Here is an 8,638-nt window from a genome sequence, read left to right as displayed (position 1 = left end):
AGGCCCCTTGGCAGGGCCTAGAAACATCCTCCAGGGATTCCCCTCGGAGCAGCTCCTGCTTTATCTACAAGGACGGGGCTCATCTATAGAGCCTCTCAGTGTCTGAGGGAGAGACCAGAGAGCGATGTAGGGTTCTTCCTACCAATCCCGTGAATCTGAGGTGAAACATGGGACCAGCCCAGCCCTGCAGAGGTCAGCAACCCCCAGCCCCGTGCTGTCCCGATGAGAGTGACCGGGGGTGAGTGGGATGAAGTGGTGGGGGAGTGCGGAACTAAGATGAGGATGGAAGAGATGGAGCTAGTCTCGGGCCTAAGTTGGGGTTCGGATCAGGGCCATGGTCCCCAGCGGGGAAGGGGTGCTATCAGAAAGGGAGGTGTTTTCCAGTTCAGTAAACCCCAACCATCGAACATCTCTCCTCCTTCCTCCTCAAACCTCGCTACCATGCCAAATCCCCGCCGGGCTACAGTGCTCCAGCAGAATGTCAACAATTTGGAGAGTCACTGCGGCCTTCAGTGGGTCCCAGAATTCCTTGCAGAGGGTAAATGACAGGCAGGACTGAGAGAGTGTGACCAGCTTTGTACAGCGACTGGCACTATCAGCAATACCTTCCTGTAAGAGTTCTTCACAAATGTTGGGAGTTGGTGGGTTTTCCAGCCTACTGGGCTGGGATGACACGGGCTAATTTACTATCAATCAAGTAATCTCGAATCATATTTATTGAGCCCATATTGTGTGAACTAAGCACTTAGAGAGTAATAACAATGATAGTAGTACTTGTTAAGCTCTTACTATGTCCCAAGCACTGGCCTAAACGCTGGGGTAGAAACAAGGTAAGCATGTTGGATACAGTTCTTGTTCCACATTCGGCTCACGGTCTTAACTCCATTTTAGAGATGAGGAAACTGAGGCCCAGAGAAGTGAAACGACTTGCCCAAGGTCCCACAGTAGCAAAGGGACAGAGGCAGGATTAGAATCCAGGAACCCTGACTCCCAATAAGCTATGATTGTGGGAGTACAATAGAAAAGACCTGGTAGATGTGTATACTTGCCCACAAGGAGCTCACAGTCAGGAAGGGAACTACTTGGCCCATGCTATTTCCACTAAATGAGGATGGAAATGAGTTGATTCGCCCTTGAGTTAGGTGAAGTGGGTTTAGAGGGCTGGGAAATAAATCGGGGTAGCTGATCATCATCATCATCAATCGTATTTATTGAGCGCTTACTATGTGCAGAGCACTGTACTAAGCGCTTGGGAAGTACAAATTGGCAACACATAGAGACAGTCCCTACCCAATAGTGGGCTCACAGTCTAAAAGACTGATTGGAAGCTGATTGGAAGAGGGGGGTGGTTTAGCAGTGGTCAGAATTAGGAAAGAATTGTGTTCTCTCTGATTTTGAGTGGATACGAGAGGGAGTTCCATGCTAGGATGGAAAGCAGAGAGTCGATATTGAGTAACAACCAGAAAGTTGCTTTGAGAGCTGAGAACACGAGATGAACGACGGAAAGGAGGTGAAATGTAGTCATAGGGTGGAGAGCTTTCAGGCCAATTATGAGTTTGTGTTACTTCTGAAAAGACACAACTTGTCAAGAGAGGAGGTTGAGGAGAGGAGGGTTGTAGACTGAGCGATGCTTTAGAAAAGGCTAGATGAATAATGAGGTATGCTTGTGCTTGTGTGAGTCCACGTGTGAATGCAGATACTGAGCAAATGGAATCAGTTTGATATACATGTTGGTTTTATTTTTGTTGTTTGTTTTATGTTATTAAGTACTTATTACATGCCAGGTACTGTATTAAGCAAGTGGTGTGGATACAAGCTAATCAGGTTGGACACAGTCCATTTCCCACATGGCACTTTCAGTAATAAACTCCAATTTACAGATGAGGTAACTGAGGCACAGAGAAGGTAGATTACTGGCACCAGGTCATACAGCAGGCAAGGGGAGCCAGGATTATAATCCAGGTCCTTCTGGCTACCAGGGCCATTTTCTCTCCAGTAAATCGATGAATATATGTGTAAAGGTACTTCCTGTTTGACTCTAAAAGCAACAAAAAAATTCACAACAGTCATGTTCATACCTTTTTGTTCTCTGACCTCTCTTACCCGCTATTCATTTCAGGTTTGGTTTCCTCAACCAAAAATAATATTCTTGATATTTATTTTGTTAACTACTTTTCAAGCAAAGTATTAAGTGCTGCGGGAGATTCAGGGCAATCTGGTACACAGTCCGTGTCCCACAGACTAAGTAAGAGGGAAAACAGTTATCAAATCCTCATTTTACTATTGAGAAAATCAATCAATCAATCAATCAATCAATCAGTTGTATTTATTGAGCGCTTACTGTGCGCAGAGCACTGTACTAAGCGCTTGGGAAGTCCAAGTTGGCAACATATAGAGACGGTCCCTACCCAACAGTGGGCTCACAGTCTAGAAGGGGGAGACAGAGAACAAAACCGAAATGCTAACAAAATAAAATGAATAGAGTCGATATGTACAAGTAAAATAAATAAATAAATAAATAAATACACAAATAAATGGAGTAATACATATGTACAAACATATATACACATATACAGGTGTTGTGGGGAAGGGAAGAAGGTAAAACAGGGGGATGGGGAGGGGGAAGGGGGAGAGGAAGGAGGGGGCTCAATCTGGGAAGGCCTCCTGGAGGAGGTGAGCTCTCAGTAGGGCCTTGAAAGGAGAAAGAGTGCTAGCTTGGCGGATGCGGGGAGGGAGGGCATTCCAGGCCAGGGGGATGACATAGGCTGGGGGTCGACGGCGGGACAGACGAGAACGAGGCACGGTGAGGGGATTAGTGGCAGAGGAGTGGAGGGTGCGGACTGGGCTGTAGAAGGAGAGAAGGGAGGAGAGGTAGGAGGGGGCGAGGTGATGGAGAGCCTTGAAGCCGAGGGTGAAGAATTTCTGCCTGATGCGCAGATTGATTGGTAGCCACTGGAGATTTCTCAGGAGGGGAGTAACATGCCCAGTGCGTTTCTGGACAAAGAAATTCCGGGCAGCGGCTGGAAGTATGGATTGAAGTGGGGAGAGAAAAGAGGATGGGAGATCGGAGAGGAGGCTGATACAGTAGGCCAGACGGGATAGGATGAGAGCTTGAACGAGCAGGGTAGCGGTTTGTATGGAGAGGAAAGGGCGGATCTTGGCAATGTTGCGGAGGTGAGACCGGCAGGTTTTGGTGATGGCTTGGATGTGAGGGGTGAACGAGAGAGCGGAGTCGAGGATGACACCAAAGTTGCGAGCTTGTGAGACGGGAAGAATGGTAGTGTCATTCACAGTGATGGGAAAGTCAGGGAGAGGGCAGGGTTTGGGAGGGAAGACAAGGAGTTTAGTCTTGGACGTGTTGAGTTTTAGGTGGCGGGCAGACATCCAGATGGACATGTCCTGAAGGCAGGAGGAGATGCGAGCCTGGAGGGAGGGGGAGAGAGCAGGGGCAGAGATGTAGATTTGGGTGTCTTCAGCGTAGAGATGATAGTTGAAGCCGGGGAGTGAATGAGGTCGAGAAAAGAAGGGGACCGAGAACTGAACCTTGGGGAACCCCCACAGTAAGGGGATGGGAGGGGGGGAGGAGGAGCCTGCAAAACTAGGAGGAGCCTGCAAAGCAGACTAAGAATGAACGATCGGAGAGATAAGAGGAAAACCAGGAGAAGACGGAGTCTGTGAAGCCAAGGTTGGATAGCGTGTTGAGGAGAAGGGGGTGGTCCACAGTGTCGAAGGCAGCTGAGAGGGGGAGGAGGATTAGGATAGAGTATGAGCCGTTGGATTTGGCAAGAAGGAGGTCATTGGTGACCTTTGAGAGGTCACTTTCCGTGGAATGTAGGGGACGGAAGCCAGACTGGAGGGGGTCAAGGAGAGAGTTGGTGTTGAGGAATTCGAGGCAGCGCATGCAGATGACTCGTTCAAGGAGTATGGAAAAGAATGGTAGGAGGGAGATGGGGTGATCACTAGAAGGTGAATTGGGGTCAAGAGAGGGGTTTTTTTATGGGAGAAACATGGGCCTGTTTGAAGGCAGAGGGGAAAGAACCAGTGGAGAGTGAGCGGTTGAAGATGGAAGTTAAGCAGGGGAGAAGGGACGGAGCGAGAGATTTCATGAGATGAGAGGGAATGGGGTCAGAAGCGCAGGTGGCTGGAGTAGCACTTGAGAGGAGGGAGGAGAGCTCTTCTGAGGATACTGCTGGGAAGATGGGAGAGTAGCAGAGTGTGTTGAGAGCCGGAGGGTTGGAGAAGGGGGGGGAGGGGGAGTGACTTTGGGGTGGTCAGACCTGATGGATTTAATCATATTAATGAAGTAGGAGGCCAGATCGTTGGGGGTGAGGGAAGGAGGAGGGGGAGGAACCGGGGGCCTGAGAAGGGAGTTGAATGTATGGAAGAGCTGACGGGGATGGTGGGCATGGGTGTCAATAAGGGAGGAGAAATAGTTTAGTCTGGCAGAGGAGAGGGCTGCGTTAAGGCAGGAAAGGATATACTTGAAGTGAACGAGGTTGGCATGGTGTTTAGACTTTCGCCAGCAGCGTTCAGCAGCTCGAGCATAAGAGCGAAGGAGGCGGACAGTGGCGGTGATCCAGGGCTGTGGGTTAGTGGTACGAGAGCGGCGAAGGGAAAGGGGAGCGAGTGATTCTAGCTGAGTATAAAGGGTAGAGTTGAGAGCAGTAATCTGATCATCAAGATTGGGTAGAGAGGAGAGGAAGGCGAGGTGGGGCGTGAGGCGTTCAGAAAGATGGATGGGATCAAGAGAGCAGAGATCTCTGTGAGGGAGTAATATGGATTTACAGGAGAAAGAAGTGTCAGTGAGGAGGCAGGTGAGAAGATCATGATCAGAGAGGGGGATTTCAGAGTTCGTGAGGGTGGTCACAGTGCAGCGGTAGGAGATGATGTCGAGGGTATGACCAATTTGGTGAGTGGGCGAGGTGGGGTTAAGCAAGAGGTTGGTAGCTTCAAGGAGAGATAGAAGGCGGGAGGCAGAGGAGTCACCAGGGATATCCTTGTGGGTGTTGAAGTCTCCGAGAATCAGAGTGGGCATGGAAACGGAGAGAAGGAAGGTGAGGAAGGGGTCAAAATCATTAAAATCGTTAAACTGAGATGTAGAGAAATTAGGTCACTTTCCATGGCTATGCAGCTGACAATTGGTAGAGTTGGGATTTGAACCCAGGTCCTCTGACTTCCAGGCCTGTGTTTTTCCCAATAGCAGCCTGCTTCTACATAGTTTGAAGCTTGGTGCTTCCAACAGAATAGAAGCTCCTTGGGGGCAGTGATCATATGTACTAATACCATGTCCTCTGTCGGTAATCATTAAATAGAATTGATTGACTTATTCCTATTCCTTCACCCCCAACATCAATGTATCTAAATTGAAATCTTCCCTCCCTTTTCCTATTCAGGAAGTCGACATCACTCCTCAGAAATGTTCAATATCTCCACAGTGAACTCAAAGATCATTTTGAATTCAATAATTGTCTCCTCTCCATAGAGAATCACTAGCAAGTGTCCTGCCAATTCCTTCACTCATCCCAGAAATTGACTCTAACTTTGGCTCGTCCTTCATCACATTCAGAAAATCAGTGCTGCCTCCCCAAACTGTCCAACGTCTCCAAGGTGATATAATTCCCCCTGCTGGGATTCTGGGAGGTCTGGGAGTTGCAGCTGCTCCACACGACGATGTTCCTCCTTGCCTACCTGGCGGCCCTGATGGGGAATCTCCTCATCATTGCCGTCACCGCCCTCGACAGACACCTCCACACCCCCATGTAAGTCTTCCTGAGGACGTCTCTTTGTCTCTTTCCACATTCTGCTACATCTCCGTCACCATCCCCAAGGCTGTCGCCATCTCCCTGACTATTTGTAAATCTATCTCACCCCTGGGCTGTGCCTCCCAGGTCTTCCTGGAGGTCGGTTTGACTACTTCAGAGCTCGTCGTCCTCACAGCGATGCCCTACGACCGCTACACCGACATCTTCCACCCCCTGCGCCATGAGCTCATCATGAACAATGCGGCCTGTGGTAAGTTGGCGGCTGCCTCCTGGGTCAGCGGGGTGCTGTTTGGGGTCTTGCATTCAGCTTCAACTTTCTCCCTGAGCTTTTACGGGTCCATCATCGTCCAGCAGTTCTTCTGTGACATTCCTCCCCTGCTGAAGATCTCTTGCTCCGAGAACCACATCAACACGGAGGTGAGCGTTACCGCCGGGGCAGTGTTATTTGTTATCTGCTTCGTTTCCATCGTCCTCTCCTACGTCCACATCTTCCGGTCTGTGCTGAGGATGTCGGCCGCTGAGGGCCGAGCCTAAAACATCTGCATCTTCCTGCCCTACCTCACGTCGTCACCGTCTTCCTCTCTACGGCCGTTATCTCCAACCTCAAGCCCGTGTCAGCCTCCCCCTCGAACCCCGACCTGCTGGTGTCCGTGTTGAACACAATGGTCGAGTAATAAAGGGGAGATTTCTCCTCCCTCCTCTAAGGGACAAAATATCTTTTTCCTTTTGCTGACTAACCCATTCCTCATCAGGGTACTGAACGTGTGGGTAACAAGATGAAGAGCTGTCCAAAGAGGAAGTCCAGAGCCTGTGGATTTGTCAGTATCTGGGACAGAGGCTGATAAGCCGTAAACCCGGTGTGGACAGTTATTGTCTCTCTTTATGCTGAATTGTACATTCCAAGTGCTTAGTATAGTGCTCTGCACATGGTAAGCACTCAAGAAAAATGATTGAATGAATGAATAAATGAATGACAAATGAATGTTCGGGCAGCATCTTGGCTTAGTAGAATAAGAATGTGGCTGGTCGTCATGAGATTTGAAAGGTCTGCCCGGTTCTGCCACTGGCTTGCTTTATGACCTTGATTCAGCCACGTAACCTCTTTGGGTCTCTCTGTAAAGTCGGGATTGAATATGTGCTCTCTCTTTCTCTTACAATCGGAGGCCCTGTGGGTCAGGAAAAATGTCTGATCTGATTAGATCGTTTCTACTCCAGGACCTGGCAGTCTTTGGAAAGTAAATTCTCAATAAATTAAATAATGATAATGTTGAAACTACTACTGATAATAACAGTAATTATATGAATTGTAAGATCACTCGGTGATTATGAAAATCAGAAAATCGGAGGGTGACAAGGGAGATGGGACGCAATCATGGAAATGTTGCCCACATTTAACTGCCTATTTACTTGTTTTGATTCCTATCCCCCCCACCACCACACCCCTTCTAGACTGTGAGCCCACTGTGGGCAAGGATTGTCTCTATTGCTGAATTATACTTTCCAAGCGCAGTACAGTGCTCTGCACACTATAATCAATCAATCAATCAATCAATCAATCAATCGTATTTATTGAGCGCTTACTGTGTGCTGAGCACTGTACTAAGCGCTTGGGAAGTGCAAGTTGACAACATATAGAGACAGTCCCTACCCAACAGTGGGCTCACAGTCTAGAAGGGGGAGACAGAGAACAAAACCAAACATACTAACAAAATATAATAAATAGAGTAGATATGTACAAGTAAAATAAATAAATAAATAAATACAGTAATAAATATGTACAAACATACATACATATATACAGGTGCTGTGGGGAAGGGAAGGAGGTAAGACGGAGGGATGGAGAGGGGGACTATAGGGAGAAGAAGGAGGGGGCTCAGCCTGGGAAGGCCTCCTGGAGGAGGTGAGCTCTCAGTAGGGCCTTGAAGGGAGGAAGAGAGCTAGCTTGGCGGATGTGGGGAGGGAGGGCATTCCATGCCAGGGGGATGACGTGGGCTGGGGGTCGACGGCGGGACAGGAGAGAACGAGGCACGGTGAGGAGATTAGTGGCAGAGGAGCGGAGGGTGCGGGCTGGGCTGTAGAAGGAGAGAAGGGAGGTGAGGTAGGAGGGGGCAAGGTGATGGAGAGCCTTCAAGCCGAGGGTGAGGATTTTCTGCCAGATTCGCAGATTGATTGGTAGCCACTGGAGATTTCTGAGGAGGGGAATAACATGCCAAGAGCGTTTCTGGACAAGGAAAATCCGGGCAGCGGCGTGAAGTGTGGATTGAAGTGGGGAGAGACAAGAGGATGGGAAATCAGAGAGGAGGCTGATGCAGTAGTCCAGACGGGATAGGATGAGAGCTTGAACGAGCAGGGTAGCGGTTTGGATGGAGAGGAAATGGTGGATCTTGGCAATGTTGCGGACGTGAGACCGGCAGGTTTTGGTGACGGCTTGGGTGTGAGGGGTGAATGAGAGAGCGGAGTCGAGGATGACACCAAGGTTGAGGGCTTGTGAGACGGGAAAGATGGTAGTGCCATCAACAGTGATGGGAAAGTCAGGGAGAGGGCAGGGTTTGGGAGGGAAGACAAGGAGTTTAGTCTTGGACATGTTGAGTTTTAGGTGGCGGGCAGACATCCAGATGGACATGTCCTGAAGGCAGGAGGAGATGCGAGCCTGGAGGGAGGGGGAGAGAGCAGGGGCAGAGATGTAGATTTGGGTGTCTTCAGCGTAGAGATGATAGTTGAAGCTGGGGAGTGAATGAGGTCACCAAGGGAGTGAGCATAGATCGAGAACAGAAGGGGACCGAGAACTGAACCTTGGGGAACCCCCACAGTAAGGGGATGCGAGGGGGGAGGAGGAGCCTGCAAAACAGACTGAGAATGAACGACCGGAGAGATAA

The sequence above is a fragment of the Tachyglossus aculeatus genome, unplaced genomic scaffold, assembly GCF_015852505.1.
Source record: "Tachyglossus aculeatus isolate mTacAcu1 unplaced genomic scaffold, mTacAcu1.pri scaffold_97_arrow_ctg1, whole genome shotgun sequence".
In the NCBI taxonomy this organism is placed as follows: domain Eukaryota; kingdom Metazoa; phylum Chordata; class Mammalia; order Monotremata; family Tachyglossidae; genus Tachyglossus; species Tachyglossus aculeatus.
Note: the sequence above shows the minus strand (reverse complement) of the source record.